At 38.0% G+C, this 18276-nt stretch overlaps 1 long non-coding RNA gene across 11 annotated transcripts in view; it reads left to right on the forward strand.

Annotated features, from left to right (window-relative positions):
• The window catches only part of LOC102553276 (uncharacterized), a 30940-nt gene extending 17486 nt beyond the window's left edge, over positions 1-13454 (forward strand). For 6 of the 11 annotated variants that reach the window (XR_005496788.2, XR_010060469.1, XR_597244.4 and 3 more), the window contains exons 4-5: positions 7656-7731; positions 13380-13454. This is a non-coding gene — a long non-coding RNA (uncharacterized LOC102553276). The remainder of the gene's footprint in view (positions 1-7655; positions 7732-13379) is intronic. The other 5 variants (XR_005496786.2, XR_005496787.2, XR_001842293.3 and 2 more) reach the window with 1 other exon arrangement.
• Positions 13455-18276: the final 4822 nt, after the last annotated feature.

Genomic DNA, 18276 nt, shown 5'->3' on the forward strand with positions numbered 1-18276 from the left:
CCTCAGATTCATATGATGATGGTATTTGGAGGTGAATCCTTGGGAAAATAATTTGTTAGATAAAACAATCTTATGAAGTACCTCATGATGGGATTATATTGGCTATGTAAGAAGATGAATCCTTTCTCAACTCCATGTTGCCAATTAAGTGGTGATGCAGCAGGAAGGCCCTTACTACGTGTTAGAACCTTAATATTGGACTTCCCATTCTCCCATAATCCTGAGAAATAGATTTCTGTTTTTTTAAAAATTCTCTAGTTTATGGACTATAGCACAAAGCAACCCATTTCTATGTAAATATATGAGTATATATTTGCATGTGTAAACATAAATATGGGAAATGTGTACATGCATATTGCATTAATATTCACGTACTTATAAACATATACACTGGATATATAAGTCCCTCCAAACCAAACCATGTTAAAGATTAATATATTATAATTTACCATTGAAAGAAAGAAAATCTTATTTTTGTGGAAAGTACAGCACTGAAAATTCAAAGCTAATCTCTCTGAAAACTTGACCTTGCCTTTCACATGTCTGTCAAGAGTCTCCCTCCTAATGCTTTTGCATCTGTTGTTCTCTGAACAACTACAGAGAAGCTCTGTCAGGGACAGAAAGGTTGTCCCAAGATAATCCAGAGTTTGCAAGTATTGATGTAACAGCAATTTGTCCAAAAAGAGCCACACACTAAGACAGAAGTCGGCTATCCTCTGTCATATGAACCAAGACGACTGCGGTGGGAACAGCCACTGTCAGCCACTCAGCACTGCCTGTAGCCGTGCTGGGCATGGGCTCCACACAGCTGTTAACCTATATTCTGATCTAAATGAACAATTTCAAAGGAAGGTGACCAAGTCAGTCCCCAGAGGCTGGCTTCACTTAGAATATTTGTATTCTTCCTGGGAGTGTTCATTCAGGCATGGATTATTCTGTACAAGTCTTTGCTACCACTGATACTCGTGCCACATCCACTGAGTTCTGTTTTCTAAGAATGCGTTGGTCTAAAGAGATCAAGCAGGAGCAATGATACTGTCCAGTAAAGACAAGGATGTGTACAGTCTTAGTGATATTTCCATGTATTGAGCTACAAAGCAGTAGCTTTACTATGGGCAGTGTTGAGACGGACTTGAAGTATGACTTCTCCAGGCACTTCACCAAAGATGCCTGGCCAGACGTGATAGGAAGAGTGGATGTTCACTAGTCCTGATAGTGCTGGGTGGGGGTTATATGCCTCACTGTACTGGTTGATTTAATCCTCTTAGTAAAACTTATGATAGGCTTATTGATGCTCTGTTTTGTGCATGAGAACATGAAGACCCAGGGAGACAAAGAAACTTCTGTCTAAAGTCAAGAGAGAAAAGAAACAGCAGCGTTAGCGTGGACTTGAGGAAGTCTGATGGCGTACTTTGTCCTCCAGACTTCGATGGCTGGGAGCACGTTAATTGGGGGTGATTATAAGACCTCTTTTTTCTCATGAACTCTTCGCAGATCTCTGAGTAAGTCTAGTCTTCCAAAGTAGTTTGAGGCCCTGAGGAAACCCCAGAATGTATGCTGCTGTCATTACTCTAACTGCAGGAGACTAACAGAAGAGAATTTGCTCCTGGAATTTTGGGATAGGGTGCATGACAATGAAAGCACTGGGACAGAAGCAACCTTTCCAAAGTGCAGAGCCTCTGTGAGCACAAGCAGCCAGGTAAAGTGTAGGCGAGGCAAGGTTAGCCATTGTACAGTGTCACAGGCTACCCATTGTACAGTGTCGCAGGTTAGCCATTGTACAGTGTCGCAGGCTAGCCATTGTACAGTGTCACAGGCTAGCCGTTGTACAGTGTCACAGGCTAGCCATTGTACAGTGTCACAGGCTAGCCATTGTACAGTGTCACAGGCTAGCCATTGTACAGTGTCACAGGCTAGCCATTGTACAGTGTCACTGCTTTATTCTCATACCCACTTCACTTGGAAACACACACAGCATTATGCTCTGATTTATTAAAAAGGAAAGTAAGAAGAGGTGTGATAATATCTAACATATCTATCACTACAGTAATTGTAACTGAATTTTGTATTTTCTCACTAATCTTATTTTACAGAAAAAGAAACTAGACCTTGAACAGATTAAGCACTGTTTCCCAAGCTGCTAAAATAGTAAAGAAAGGATAGGATTCAAAATTAAGTTTGTCTGATAACAAAGTCCTCCATATATCATAGTGTATTGGATAATAGGAAAGAGAGAACTGCAATCAGGAGAATACACAACTAGGTGGTTTGTGCTAGGAGTTTTGGGAGAATGGGAGAATCCTTCTACACATATATGTCAAGGGTCTACTAGCAAATGCTACTGGCAGCCACTATATTAAAGACAGAGCTAAAAACACATTACAGATAGAAAGAGATACAGAGGCCAAGATCGGTGCTTCGCTCTGCAGTGTGTCTTCAGTGGTCAGGAGCGCCTGCCTTCTCATCTTCACACACCCCTACTCCCCTTTTACCTTGTGCTCAGCTCTTCCTTCTCGCTGTCTGTTCATATTCTTCCAAGCAGACCATTCTTTCTCTTCCAGATTTAAGTGTTAGTGGCTCTGATAGTGTCCTCAACAGGAACTGATTGGTGGAAGAAACTTGGAAAGCAAGCAGAGAAGCATGCCACTGGTGATGTGGGAGGCTAGAGTAGAGAGGAACTGGAGGGGTACAATGGTTTTCAATAGAGAATGCCCCTCTCCCTATTTTCATTCTCATGGTGTCTGGGTTGGTTAACATAAAAAACACAGTTCTCATCTTAAAGAGAAAAAGTATATTCTGGAGCCATTATGACTTACCATGGTCTTAAAACAGAGTTTTAATTTATTACTCTGAATTCCATGTTCCAAAATAAAAGCAGTTTCAAAGGTGATATATATATATATATAATATATATATACATACATTACAAAACAAAGAAATCTATAAATCAAGGCAAGTTTAAAATACATTGGTGGATTCACAAGAGAGCTAGATACATGGAGATGGGGGAAGATTTTTATTGGCTCTGATAACATTCTTAGTTCTTGGATTAGTAGCAATTAGGGTTCTGCTAAATTAGTAGCTCCCACAATATTTTATCAATATGAGGTATTAGATCAGGTACAGAGTGGGTCAAGGAATAGATGTTCCAGAAGGCTAACAACAGTCCAAGATAAAGTAATTAGGTCCTGAATCTACAAATTTCCATTCTCCCCATAGTACTGGAAATCTCATTGGTCAATCCATAGTCTCTACATATGCAAGCTTCCTCCAGGAGTTTGTTCACAGCAAGACACAGCTTTTCAGGAATTTTTGTTCACAGGGTCACTGCAAAGTTAATTCTTCTTTAGGAAGTAGATAAAAACTATTATGTAGCACACAAGCAGAAGATTGCTGACATGGGGATGAGGAACCAAAATGACAATTGCAGCTATGGCCAAATGCTCATTCTCAAACAGGAGGAAAACACTGTCAGTCTCAAGGAGGATCGATGCTATTAAAATGTTGTTCAGAGAAGGAAGATCTTGCTATATGTGGGAGATAGAAGAATAATGAGATTTATGGGCAACACGGAGCTGGAAGTCAAGATTTTTTTTCCTAGGGTATTCCATCTACTGGAAGAGTCACCAGTCACATGGTACTTAGAGTCTGAGTTGCTGCAAATGGAAGGTCTATATTTCTCACCCCTCACCATGTACAGACCACACCCACATTTAGTTCAAGACTGCTTGCTCGGGAAATAACTATATTGGAAGTAATGAGTCATATTATCAATATGATAGGGATGGGATAAGAACACGTTGAATATTCAATAAATCTCAACAGCTGGTCAATAAAATATAGGAGGGACAGTAATTAAGATGAGTCTCTCCTTGGAAGAGGTAAGCTCAGAGGGAGTTGCATAGAGCTATGCTGCCCTCAGCAGCTAGTGTTGCCTTTCCTGGAGCTCAGGCAGGCCCATCGTCAAGAGAAAAACCAGTACACCAAACAGACCCTTAGCTTTGGGAGGATAGATTGGGATGGGTGCCCAGACAGGATCAGAGGCATAATGGTGAATGAATGGATGAATGGATGAAAACTGTATGTGGACTCAAGATGAACATCAGAAGGCTCAGATATTCCTCACAGAAGCTTGGGTTTTGCATCTTACGGCAATTTCATTATTTATAAAAGAAGGGGGGGACTATGGTACTGCCAACGTTCTCTTGTGTTAAAGTCTTAGATTCTAGGTTAACAACATTCTGCAATCTGTACAGAGTTAAAGAGTTTCCTTGGCCACCACAAATCACTCTACTTTCCTGACTTCTTCATTTCTCTGCTCACTCTGTAACCATCTACTAAACACCTTGTGCCTTCTAAAAGTATCCCCTCCCCCTTTTCAGGATGACCTGTGAGAATGATTATTAATTTTATACAATTTCAAACATGAAAGAAGCAGCTATGGATTGCATAAGGATCTTGAATAATTCTTTTGCCACATTTACCAATACTTACATTTTGCTCTCTTTGCTCAGTCTTTCTGTATATACATTTTGCATATGTCATACACATAATGCATTATATACTCTTAATTTATTTTCTGAAACACAAATATTCTATATCATCACAGTTAAGTCATCAACACAAGAATATGCTGCATCTTATATGCTATCTCTAATGTACCATTTAACTATCCCCTGAAATGCATAATCAGGGTATTATTATGAAGATAATCCACAGTGGTGGCACAAGACTTTAATCCCAGCACTTGGGGGCAGAAGGCAGATCTTTTGAGTTTGAGGCTTGCCTGGAGATTGTATTACTCTATTGTCAGATTCACTGACTATTCTCAGTGACGTTTCCAGTCTATCTTGTTTACTTAATGTCATATTTACTTATTTGCTTTGTTATTGGCATGTGCATGTGTGTATGTGCATTTGCATATATGTGTAATATATGTGCATGTGTGTGTGCACATGTGTGTACTTACATGCACATTTCATAGTCTGCCTGTGGCAATCAGAGGATAACTTATGGGAGCTGGTATTCTCCTGCTAATGTAAGGGTCCGTATTTGGTGGCAAGCAACTTTATCTACTAAGTCATCTTGCCAGCCCTCTAGCTGTTGATAAGATGACTGAATTAATTCTTCTTTTCAATTGCTATGATTTTTGTTTTTAGTAATTTTACTCGTCTCCTTTTTGTTTAAATTTACATTTCTGCACCAAAGTTACCCACCTGGCGATGTGCTACACATATTTCTGTCTAGATTCTTCAATATCTTCATCAAACAGTGTAAAGCCATTGTCCTCTAATCTTTATCTCTTGAGTATCTGGAATCTTGCTAATTCTTTCTAAAAATGTGTTTATTAAGGGTTTTGTGATTATTGATTCTGTGTATAAAAATGCATATTTGTTTCTTTCCTATCAAAAAACCCATTTAAGCAGTTGAGCTGTATGTGGTTTTCCCTGGTGTATTAATCAGATTTTGTTCACCATTAACTCAATGATTCAAGAATGAGTCAGTGTCTTATCTTGAGCAGGAAAAGACCTGTCTGTACAAACAACCCTGAAAATCCTGAACAAAGGAGAAAGCCCGATCAGCTTGGGGAAGCTTTACACTGCTGAGGACTTCCCATTGTTCTTGTTCTGCTGATCCTTCTGACCTGAGAGGTCTCCATCTTGTTAGGTGTTGTGCATATGTTGTATTTTGCCTCAACTTATAATCTGACAACACAATGTACAGCCTAACTATCCCCTGTCTGTATCGATAATGGTGAGAAATTTGAATTTCATTGTTCTTTATATATTCAATTGCTTACGTTTAAAGCACAAGGGAATTAGATTCAGAATTTCATGATGAAAAAAATGTGCTTACTGGATTTCATATTTTTTCCTAGTGTCTTAGAGTTTCTATTGTTGTGACAAAACACTACAATCACAACAACTCTTGTAAAGGCAACATTTAGTTGGTGCTGGCTTACACTATTATCATCATGGCAATAAGCATGGTGGTGTGCAGGCAGATGTGGTGCTGGACAGGTAGCTGAGAAGTCTACGTCTTGATCTTTAGGCAGAATACTCTGAGCCACAAGGCAAACTTTAATCTCTGAGACTTCAAGGCCCACCCTCAGTGACATAGTTCCTGTAACAAGGCCACATCTACTAGCAGTGCCAATTTCTATGAACCAAGCATTCAAACACATGAATCTATGGGGGGAGGGTGTCATTCCTATTCTAAACACCATGCTGTATTTAAGGTATGTTTTATATACAGAAAATAAAAGAATATTGAGCTTTTTAATTTTGGGTTTTGGTACATACACACACTCTAGAACTCATGTCTCTTAGATACCATTCCCATTAGCCCAGAAAATTCTCCTTACCAACTCTTTCCTGCCTACCTGTACAGCTATAACTTAAATTTTTCTATAGATTCAGGTTGTGCATTCTTCGGCTTCATATGACAGAATAATACCATAGATACTCATATGTGTTAGTCCCCTGTGCTCAGCATTTTGTGAGATTTATTTGTTCTGTGTGTCAATAGTTTCCATTTTCTGAAAAATGTCTCACTCTATACTTGATGCTGATGACCGTACGAGATGCTTCCAAGTTTCACTAGCATGAATAAAGTGTGCATGGCAATTCTTGTGTATGAGAGTATATGGTAATATTCTTATTTCATATAATATGAATATATAACTATAAGATTACAAAAATACTTTCGAAATATAAATAAAATTTATTGTTAATGCAGTTCCTTTTAATATATTTCTTTTGTAACTATTACTGAGTTTTATGTGCCCTCCCAATTCCCTTGCCCATGTACCCTTCGTAGAAAGGACTCTAGCATTTTATAGGTTTTAAGGCACCCAAGGACCTGTAGCCTCACTATCATAGGGTACTGAGGCTTCTGGGTAGGACTGAATGACGAATAAACAAACCTGTATTCTTACTGTCTAATTATGTGATGTTCCCTCATGTCCTTTCCACTGCACAATCATGCAGACATTCCTAACACTGTCACTGTCACTGTCTTGAATCCATTTCAGGTAGATTTGATGGGCGGAGGGAATTGTTTCCTTTTCAAGGACTTTGTGATATCGGTGAATTGGGAGACTGTTTCTCTGCAAGCTTCAAGACACTGGGGTGCCGACAAGTAGAGCATGGATGAGGCTCCTCCACTGGCCGCTCCAACCCGTTTGATTGTCCAGTCTTCTCCTAGCAGAGAAGTTGGAGCATCCTTCATGGCTGAATCTGGCTCTCGTCCCTGTGGTGTCTGGACTTCATGAGCTCTGTGTTTAGCTAAGACTTGTCAGAAGTAAAGTGGCTAAAGTATTTGAAACACAGCAGTGTTCTGGGATCCAATGAAGCATCTGAGCCCAAAATAGCTCTTGTACAATGCTGTGGTGACATCTCCTGCTCTTTCCCTCTTGCCTTGGACACTGTTGGAGTTTCTTTCCTCTCAGGAGTTTACTCTCTCAGTCCCCTGCCTATCTTTGGATGCAGTGTGTGTGGCAGTCTTCTTATCAGATTCACTTTTACCCTTAGCAAACCCTTTCTTTAAACACAAGATCTCCATTTTGGATATTTGTTTGTTCATTTGTTTCAAGTTTATTGATGCCACTAGGCCTGGTTGTCTACTATTACCTGACTGTGTCTCTTTAAATGCAGGGTACACGAATCTCTCGGTAATTACAGAGCTAGCCTCCTGAACGACTTCCATGATTAAAAAATTTCATCATCAAAGGTGAGCCTTCATGGTTCTCTTCTTAATGTGGCTACTTCAGAGAGCTATTATACTGTGAGCAGGGTGGACTGCTCATTTAGAGAAAGCAGTACAAATGTACTTCCTGATGTGTCGGGTCATTTCAGGTAACAGACCAAGCCCTGGGCTATAGTGCAGAGTCAGGCAGAAAAAAAAAAAAACTGCTGCTGCCGATCAGTTGCTAGGTGCTTGTCTTTGTGCCAGGGGATTATTTCTGGGCTCTGGTGCTGTTCACACAGAAACCACCACTACTAAGTCAAATGCTGTCTCTTCTCTCCTCTTGCTGACATTCTCCTCAGAAGAACCTGAGGTCTTCTGTTGACTTTTCCTCGCCTCACCCAAGTTGCAATTTCACCCATCCTCCATTGGGAGTGGCATCTTCAGTATTCTTTCTTGGTGATCCAACTAGGAGTGGGGAGAAACAACACTTTAAACCACAGCACGTTCCTCCCACTTTACCCTTCCTTCATCCTTCTACCAAACGTTTATTGAAGTCACCTGTGTGTTTGGTAAATATAATTAGCACGGTGGAAAACTGTACGTGGATAAGATAAGATATAACCCTTCACTCCAGGAGATTATTGTTTAAGAGAGAGGGAGGTGCGGGTGAAGCATGGGCACACCTGGCTGTGATTAAAGAAAGAAAGTCTGTCTTCCACAGAAGAAACAGAAACAAAGCTGAGTTCAGGGAGAGGAGTCAGCCTCATGATTCATCATTAGGCTTTCTTAATTTTGTGTACCTGCTTATCATATATGATATTCTATGGAAATCATATATTTATGCAATGTACTAAGATAACCATATTAAAATTGAAATACCAAGCACATGGACAAATGAGATAGGCAATATATCTGAGGTGGTTTGATTTTACTGGATGACTACAGAAACCATTCCTTGCCCTGTGAAGTACACTATTAATGGCATTTTCAGTCATCGTAATGTGACTTCTATAACAGATCAGACTGAATGCTGAGGATTTTGCATCAAGAGTATTGTTTTAAACATTGTATTATGAAGAAAATGTATGCGCAATTCACTTTTCCTTGCAAATCCTTACATTGCAAGGAAATTATTGTTCTTATTTTAAATTTGTATACTCTTTGCAGGAAAGCATACAGGAGATCATTTTTTTTAATTTTAAAAGGCTAGATAAAGACTATTTGGATACTTATCTCATATTATAGACCACCCTAAGATGAAATGAATGAGAGACAGAAGAAGCAGTACCCTGTAGGTTTCAGACTTAGAAGACCCCTTTCTATAATATTAGTGTCTGACACATATGCTCAGGGAAATTTATATGTTAATTCGTATGTTAGATATATGTAACTATCAATTTATTTGTTATTTTTTTAATCACTACAAATAGATGTTAAAATATACTCTACTCATACTTGGACCATTTGATAGTGCCCTGGGGTACATGAAAGCTAGCCTGTCAACTCAGGTTATAGCTTGAGTTGACATTAAATGCCTCATATATGACTGTGTTAGAGGAAAGTTCACAGATGACATTCACTTTGAATGTTGTATAGAATCTAGAACACAGCTGGCTTGTAGAAGAGAAAATTCCATGTATGCATGGCAGAAAGGATGGTTTAAGTTAAAGCTAATGAAAAGAATAATACTATGGAAATAAATACCAATTGATGACCATTTGGTGAAGGCAATACAATCCTGTTTATTTAGTTTCTATCCTGAATAAGAGAATGAAGATAAAGAGAACTGAGGATGACTGGAGAGGAGATATGAAGAGTCACTGGTGATTTTTAATCATTATTTGACTAAGTAAAGCATGGGCATATAAGAAAAATTGGAAAGGATACATGTGGGGGATCATGAATAGGATTAATGAAGGGGAACTGCTTGAAAGAAAATTAAAGGAAGAGTTGAAGAAAGGCCACCCACCATTTAACCCCATGGCCTCAGTCACACCCGAGACTGAGATTAACGATTCTTCTCTGGAGCTCTGAATTCCTTTAATAATAATGTGTTTGCCAAATAGAGTTCCTTGGTAGCATCTTTTCTACCAGGCAAGTAAATTTAGCATACAATCAAATATTTGTAACCTTAGGATGCTGGTTTAAAAAAATATCTGTTTAGGCAGCTTAGAGATAGTAATTCAAGACAAAACTGATAATTAAGCGTACTGTCAGAACATAAGAACATCGAGAACAGTCTCTTCATGGACGTGTGCACCTGCAATCTCTACAGAAGTGTCATCAGTTCAAGTCTATGAGGTAAAAATGTACCCTCCAATGAAAGGAAACAAACAAACTATAAGAGAGAGGAAAGTTACTGAGTACGGAGTCATATTTATGATAAAAGTAATATAATCCTCAAAGGCTACACTAAAGGACCACTAGTCTCAGTTGTTTTGACTGTATAGACCAATGAAGTCCATCAAACCTGCTACTCATTTTTCCACTTTGATGTGATAGATGATGCTTTATAATTGTCAAAATACAAAAATAAAACGGTAGAATTTATAAAGGAACACAGAAATGACCAAACTTTTGCGATTAACAACAAAATCAAAGACCATGGATTGGGAGGTAATTTAACAGGGAAAGGTAGGAGAGATAGAGGCATTTATGTAAAATCGGTAACTGTATTATACCCAAGAGAAGGCAAGACAGTGATGGATGAGTGTGCATTTTAGAGTGTGCCCTTATTTACAATTTGGTTTTGTTTTAAACGTGAATAACGAACTGCATATTCTTAAAGAAAATGACCTTGTCAGACCCATCTGCTGTGACTATGAAAAGTATGGTGTTTTTAGAAGACTTGGTGGATTTTTATTGTGGCTTTAACATGTTTTAAATTAAATTCTACAAGAGACAATCATCAATCTATTTTTTTAAAAAAAAACAGCTTTACAGAAGACTGCCAGACCAAAGATCAAACCCATAATTGTTATGAAATACATACCAACTTGAAGGAAGTATGTTGTGAATGAAGTATCAATAATTTAGGAAAAGGGTAGGCCCATGAGATTTATTTTTATCATGGTGTAGACTACAGAGGATAGGATTGGTTATTAAAGTAGAATATTTCTCATGAATATTGACAAATTGAAAGAGATTAGCAGAATTATCATAACACATTCAAATACTGAGGGCAGACAATAGCTTCTAAGAGTTGATCCTTGCTCTCTAGCCTACTCTTTAGTGATCCTCAACCTGTGGGTCCCAACTCTTTTGCAGGTCAAAGGACTATTTTGTTAGGTTGGAAGACAATTGGAAAACACATTTTTTATATTTATATTATGTTTCATAACAGTATCAAATTACAGTTATGAAGTAGCATCAAAAATAATTTTATGTATGAGGGTCACTACAACACAAGAACTGTAGTAAAGGGTTGGAGCATTAGGCAGGTTAAGAACATTGCTTCTCAATCTGAGACCGATGAATATTTTAGGGCTGATATTCAGTGTCTTGGGAATATAGCTCTGTAGGGGAACATGGGAAGCGGTACAGTGAGAGGCAGGAATAGGAGTCTTGACTTTTATAAGTGGGCGTTTCCCACTTATAGCTGTAACTTCCTGAAGGTGGAGGCAGGGAAGGGGGTAGGGGATCAAGACTTCAAAGTATCTTTTACTACCCAGTGAGTGAGATCCAACTTGGGCTGCATAAGACCCTGTCTCAAAATAAATAAGGAAAGGAAGGAAGGAAGGAAGGGAGAAAGGAAGGAAGGAAGGAGGAAGGAAGGAAGAAAGAAAGGAAGGAAGAAAGGAAGGAAGGAAGAGGGAGGTGTGAGGGAGAAGAGAAAGTAGAAAATAGGATAGTGATAGGACAAAACCAAAAATATTAAAGAAATAAAGTTGTGACTCAATACAAAATATTTAGAGAGCCAAAAAATAAAAAAATAAAATAAAAATAAAAAAATTGAGGGCCATGAGCAAAAATTAAAATAACTATGATAATTCAACTTAGGAGGATAGGCACTGCTTATTTAATACGCTTACATTAAAAAATTACTTAGCATAATGGATGGAAATCAACCATTCTTTATTTATAGTAAGGGTCAATATGAGAGGAACTGTGCCCCAACTACAGCATATAGGATTTAGATATGAAAAAAAATAGAGGCAAATTGGCTGAAAAGGAAAGATTACTATAGAAGATTATAGGAGTTTCTACTTGGGAGGCTATAAAAACCAGCCTCTCGAATGTCACGGCTGATACAGAATTCAATTTAAAAGCCTAGAGAGCAGTGAATGCTGGAGATGGGTGAACTGGAAGATGCAGGGAACAACAGAATCACTGAAGAGATCTTCTGACCTAGAAATATAACCATTGTCTTAAAAATATCCGTGTTATGAGTAGAATTAGAAAACCATTGGGAAATAATATCATGTTGTGGCTTCTCATTATATTTCTTTTTCCTGCTTGAAACTGGGCACAAGTTTGGGAAGTTGCCAAGTGGGCTCTAACTCTCTATTGTTGAAACGTAAACCTCTTTATATAATAAGCACTCAGAAAATCCAGATGGAAATACTGGGCAGTTTTATTTCGAGCAAGAATAATAACAACCTTTTTGCTTTCCCTATCGTTTATTCATGTGTTAGTTTGTATTCTTCAAGGTCTGTGTAGATGCTTGGCAACAGAACTGGGTTCTGTGCAATGCGGAAGGGAAGACTCTAAGGGGGTGTGACCACTTAAGTGTTCTTGGATAAGACTGTAAGAAAATTTAGAGCATACTGTCAGACCAAGTTATTAGATGATATGACTGGGCTATTTTTACTGCATTGTCATTTTCCGGGTTGCAGAGGTCATAGAGGAGGAAGATTTTTCAAGTGGCTGTTCTGAAAATCTCTATGTAGGCCTAGAATTCACAGAGATCCATATGCCACTGCCTGGGAACCACAACACCTGGGTTGGGCCCCACCTCTTAAGGGTTCTATAGCTTCCTAACACTTACACTCTTGGGACCAAGACTTTAAAACATGGATATTTAGAGGACATTCCAAGTCCAAATTATAGAACCAGGAGAGGAATCCAGACCTATGACAATGAACTCTAGGCTTTTGATTCTCTTTAGTTTAGACTAAAGAACTTCACTTCCCCATGACTTAGACTTTTGTGAGTTAGGTGAATGTCAGACTGACAGAGAGATTATTATATTCCAGCTTTCTAGAAAGTAGACTAGTGGGTTTCCCCCTTATTACTCAGTCATTTTGTTAGTCACAGGACTACTTATTTGTTAGTTGCTTATTGGTGAAATTATGTTGTTTTGGCAGAAACTGTGATGGCTAAATAATTACAATAGAGACTATAAATATCTTAGCAAAAATAAATCTAGGTTATTTTTGTTTTCTGAAATGAACATTAAGGCTCTATTAGCTTTCACTTAACGATGGTAGCCAATAGTAAATATTAGTTATTCATTAATTCAAAGTATTCTAGTATGGAAAGTAGTTGCCTTTGCAGGTAGCTTAATTTATTGATGAATGTTCTTCAAAGTTATAGCTAAAAGGTAAAATATGTATGTATTCTGGATAGAAAAATATAAGCACTATAAAATGTATTAAAGAAAACAATTAAATAAATCTCTTGTGTTTGGTTAATTTGAAGGCCATAGTTATGTTATGGAAATAACTCAAATACCACATGCTTTATTCTAGGTACCCTAAGAAGCAAGAAGTTCAGCTATATGGTGGATCAAGACAATTATTAAACTCAGGAAAGAATGAAATTAACCATGGCTCAATCAGTATTCTATCACTTTGTCTGTTAATTGTCTGGATTATTTCATCCTTTAGGAACGGTAGACAGAACAGCCAGGGTAACAGTTGAGACATGAGTCTCAGCTCTGCTGCTTGAGAAAGTCATGGCAGAAGTATGGTGAGGAGGCTACTAATTTGGTAAAGGGTCAAATATCCAGAGATCCATGTTAACTGAGCAAGGTGACATCTGCCTGTAATGCCAACTTTCAGAAGGCAGAGGCAAGACGTTCTGGGTCACCCTGGAACACATAACTACATACTTTATCATAGAAAACAAACCACAATACAACACAAAATAATGCAATTTTTTAAATTTTTTCTTTCTTTCTTTCTTTTCTTTTTTTTTTTTTTTTTTGGAGCTGGGGACCGAACCCAGGGCCTTGTGCTTGCTAGGCAAGCGCTCTACCACTGAGCTAAATCCCCAACCCGCAATTTTTTTTTTAAAAAAAAAGGAAAAGCAAACTGAAAACAATAACAAAACAGAAAAATTCTTCTCAAATTTTTGTCAATAAAGAAGCATTTCTTCTTTCTATCTGACTGTTACGTGTAAAGTTAAATTCATTTATTTTAAAGATGTCTTTACAGCATATTCTTCTCCTTTCTTTATGACATTTTTATTTGTACTGGCTATTTTATTTGTATGGATGCTATTCTACTGCCTGAAGGTGGTAGCTAAGAGCTTCAGGTTAAATTACAATATCTAAATCCTACAGTTATGGAGATTGGTAAGGCCAATGGACAGAAGGCCTTAACACAAGTGATGCAGTTGAATGATCCATCATCCTCTTAGTTCTTTTGTTGAATATAGATGGGTGATAGTAATCTGAAGTAGATGGGTATTTCTTCCCATTAACAACTGATGGAAGATTTTGACAGAACTTTTACCAGGAATCAACGTTGCCTGAACTAACAAATAGTAAGTCTGCAAGAGACGCTACCCTGAAAATGTGGACATAGGTAGTATTATCAGAATCGATGACATTTACTTTCCCCTCCCACTATCTAATTATCAGGTGGTTTTAGTAAATGGAAAAGCAGACAAATGAAGAACTACTTCAATAAAACACTAGTTCTGAAGAGTACATCTTGTCATGCAAAGATAGTTTGCTTTAAAAGTAATGTACATTGAATTAAATGATGTCATAATTTTTGATAGACTCATTTGTTACAAGGTACAGAGCCATAGATATACTGGATAAAGACACACTTGAAATTGAACTAGAATTCTAGTTCTGGCTTCAGAAAGAGAATAAAGTCAGGGCATTGGAGAACCAAGGAATAGACATAAAGGAGAGAAGAGGCTGGAGAGAAGCTTGGGAGTGCCAGAATGACAAGGAAGGAAAACTGGTTGGCAACAATGTAACAGTCACAGAAAGAGGTGAGGCATGAGGCAAGACAGTACATAACTTTACTTCTCAGGAGGCAGAGGCAGGAGTGAACTGGCTGGTTTCGGTAACTTGCCTGTATAGTGAAAACCTGGCCCAGAAAAATAAAATGAAATAAGAACTGAAACCTAGTGACATATCATGGCCATTATATATGTTCAGATTACCTGGCGAGGCCAAGAATACTTAGGACAAGCTAAATAGCAACTTGGCCACTGGCTGTGGACTCTTGGACCATGAGCTAAAGCTCCCTTTTCCTAAGTTGATTATCTCAGGTGTTCCGTTAGGACAGAGTGCTGACTTACCCACCTTCTTTCATTTCTCTCATTTTTATTCCTTCCTTTTATGTTCTCTTGTTTCTCTCAAACACATCTTGATGCAAATTATACATGATTTGAATGTGAGGTTCATCAGTTAATTACTAGAGGCCTGAACTTCAGCCAGTTCCTTCTGAGTGCCGATATTCAGGTAAAACGATGAATTAATGTTGTTTAATTTGTAAAAGGAAGATCTGCTTCCAAGGGTTTCTGTGAAGACCACATATAACAGCTGATACAAAAAGCACTATATAACATTTGAGGCAAATATAGATGTGGATTTGTAATAATACTAATGTATTTCTGTATTCTTTCTCTTCCATTTTTCCTTTATAATTTCAAGTACCAAGAAGTCAAGAAAGAGACAAAAAGCATACTCTTTTCTCTAAAATTCTTTCATAAAGGGCTTAGGAATAGAGGAACAGATCTGAGATTTTTCTAGGACTTTTTTAGTCATATGACTCCATAATTAAGCCAATACATATTTCCTCTTTGGACTGTTCATTGCTTTTTCATTGAGCTAGAGAAGCTACTCTTCTGTGGTCCTGGATATTTTCTGAAGTGAAAATTCAAGGAAAAAACAGTTTCAGAGAGTGTGGAGTGAGAGTGGACTGAGAACAAAATTACTTCTACCAGACATGGTCAAGTCTGACCTGTGTGGGCTGCAATGTTCACACCTCTGGGATTGATGAACAAAATCTAGACATCAGTTTCCCTCTGGATTAGCCATGGCTGTGGTGTCTATGGAAATCCTAACAGAGGCCAGCCCTGTGCTGGTTTAACTGTGTTATCAGATGACATAGATCTTAGTGGTAGCTGCTTTCTCAATACTGTTGTTTTTCTAGAATCACAATAAATACTGGCTTAGCTCTAAGCATATACTATGTTCCAGCACCTTCTACGGGCTGCCATGGGACACATTTCTTCACAGCAGGAGCTTTAATCCATCCAGTGACAGCCCATGTCCTGGCAATTTCCTTATAGTCAGACCTGGATTTCATAGGAAGCTGGAGAATCATTGATTTTGGCCCCGGTCCTATTCTGTCTTTGGGGTTATGATAACAAGCTAGCACAAACTGAATGGCTAACAACAACATCAGCAGTTCATTGTTTTGTACCTCTGGAGACGAGATGTCTAAGACCAACATGTTTTCGGGTTACTCCCATCTGAAACCTGTGAGGAATACTGATCCAGCCATCTCTCCAAGCTTCCTTACCTTGTTAGAATATGCTATTCCTCGGTTTATGATGTATCATCTGATACTACTACTTTCTTCATATGGTGTTCTTCTGTGTTTAGTATCTGTATCCAAACTTCTTTTTATAAGGACACCAGTCATACTGGATTAAAAGCTTGTACTATGTAATTTATTCCCTCTGCAACAATGCTATTATATCTTAAAAAGGTCACAGCCTTAGGTACCAATAGCTAGAGCTGTAGCATATATATTTTTAAAGGAAAAGAACTCTATGAATAAGGATAAACTCTGGAATACATTTTATTGAAAATTATTAAGAGCTCAAATTACATAAAGTATATTTAGATAGTCCAGACTTATTGAGTAAGTCGTGAATGGTCCTTCCAACCAACATTGACATTTGGGATAGCTGTCAAACTTACTTGCTAGTTGAGAACCTGTATGGATAGATACCAGATGTTTGCAAAGAATATGGCCAAAGTAAATTATATATGGCTAGCATTTATTTTTTTTTTTGTTCTTTTTTTCGGAGCTGGGGACCGAACCCAGGGCCTTGTGCTTCCTAGGTAAGCGCTCTACCACTGAGCTAAATCCCCAGCCCCTAGCATTTATGTTTAAACCATTTACATTTAAACCAGAAATCTTTGAGATCTCCTCTGGTGGTCCAAAAGGGGAAATAAAAGCATTATTCTCTTATTCAAATGAAATAGAGGTTTAAGTGTCCATTCGGCCCATTTATTTACATTAAAGCTATGGAGTCTCTATGTGTGCAATTGATCTATGCAGGACTCTAAAGCATAGTTTTCAGTGAGAAGCTAGAGGGGATATTTTCATCATGGTCAATGTACATAAATAAAAGTTTGGAGTAAGTAAACACTGAGAAATATAAGATTTGGAAGTTTTGGAGAGTAAGAGAAAACAAAGAAAAGTAGTCTGATATTCTAAAACAGAGGATCCTACCAGGTCTTGACTGAGTTCAGATCTGTGAAAGATATACTTAAAGATCTGGAAAGGTTGCTGACCCTCACTTTGATGCTTCTATTCCATAGACCTTGTCTTCTTTAGGAAAGCAGCATTTATAAAGCATCAGGGGTTGTGTGGATTTGCCCCTGCCTCTCTGTACTCTATCACACAGCACAGTTCTTAAGTTACTAAGAGTACAACTTTGCATGTTTCATATATATTTAAAAATTATGACCAAGAACATGGAATTATAAAGGAGAGATAAGGATTATGTATTAGGAGAACTCTAAGGACCTAAGGTATGAAGTGTAGTTTGTCCTAAAAGATTTACAAATGAAAGTGTTTGAGGTATAACCAGCTTGTGCCTCAGGTTTGTAATCTGAGTAATATTTTTACTCAAGACTGGAGGACAGGAAATAGTGAACCCAGTGCACATCACAAAACCAAACCCTATGGCCATGTCCTTGATTAGAAATGGCAAAAGACAGCAAAAATGAGGAGCATGTGACTTCCCTTAAGGACCACAACACAGTTATGCTGTCATTGAAACTGTCCTTCCATTATTGTTGTTGACCCAGTTGGACAAGTTGCCTACTGTAAAGAAATACTGAGTGTCTGGTGGTAATTTTCTCATTATCCATCTGTTGCTTCTAATTTTATGCATGTTGCACCCACACACACATTTCCTTTTAGATTTCGTACATTGTTTTCAGTTGTGTTATACACATTTACATGCAGTTCACATGTCTATAACACAAAATCATTTAGTGGAAATGCAGGCCAGTCACCGCCTCTGGCATGATGCTCAGTGATGTAGCAAAAAGTGGGTCCCAGAGTTATGCAATAGACTTTACACAAGAGTTGATTTTCTCTTCTAAAGGTCACTTTGAATGTCCACCCATTGTTAAAAATTGCCACATATTAACCTAAT

The sequence above is a fragment of the Rattus norvegicus genome, chromosome 19 (assembly GCF_036323735.1).
Source record: "Rattus norvegicus strain BN/NHsdMcwi chromosome 19, GRCr8, whole genome shotgun sequence".
Lineage (NCBI taxonomy): Eukaryota > Metazoa > Chordata > Mammalia > Rodentia > Muridae > Rattus > Rattus norvegicus.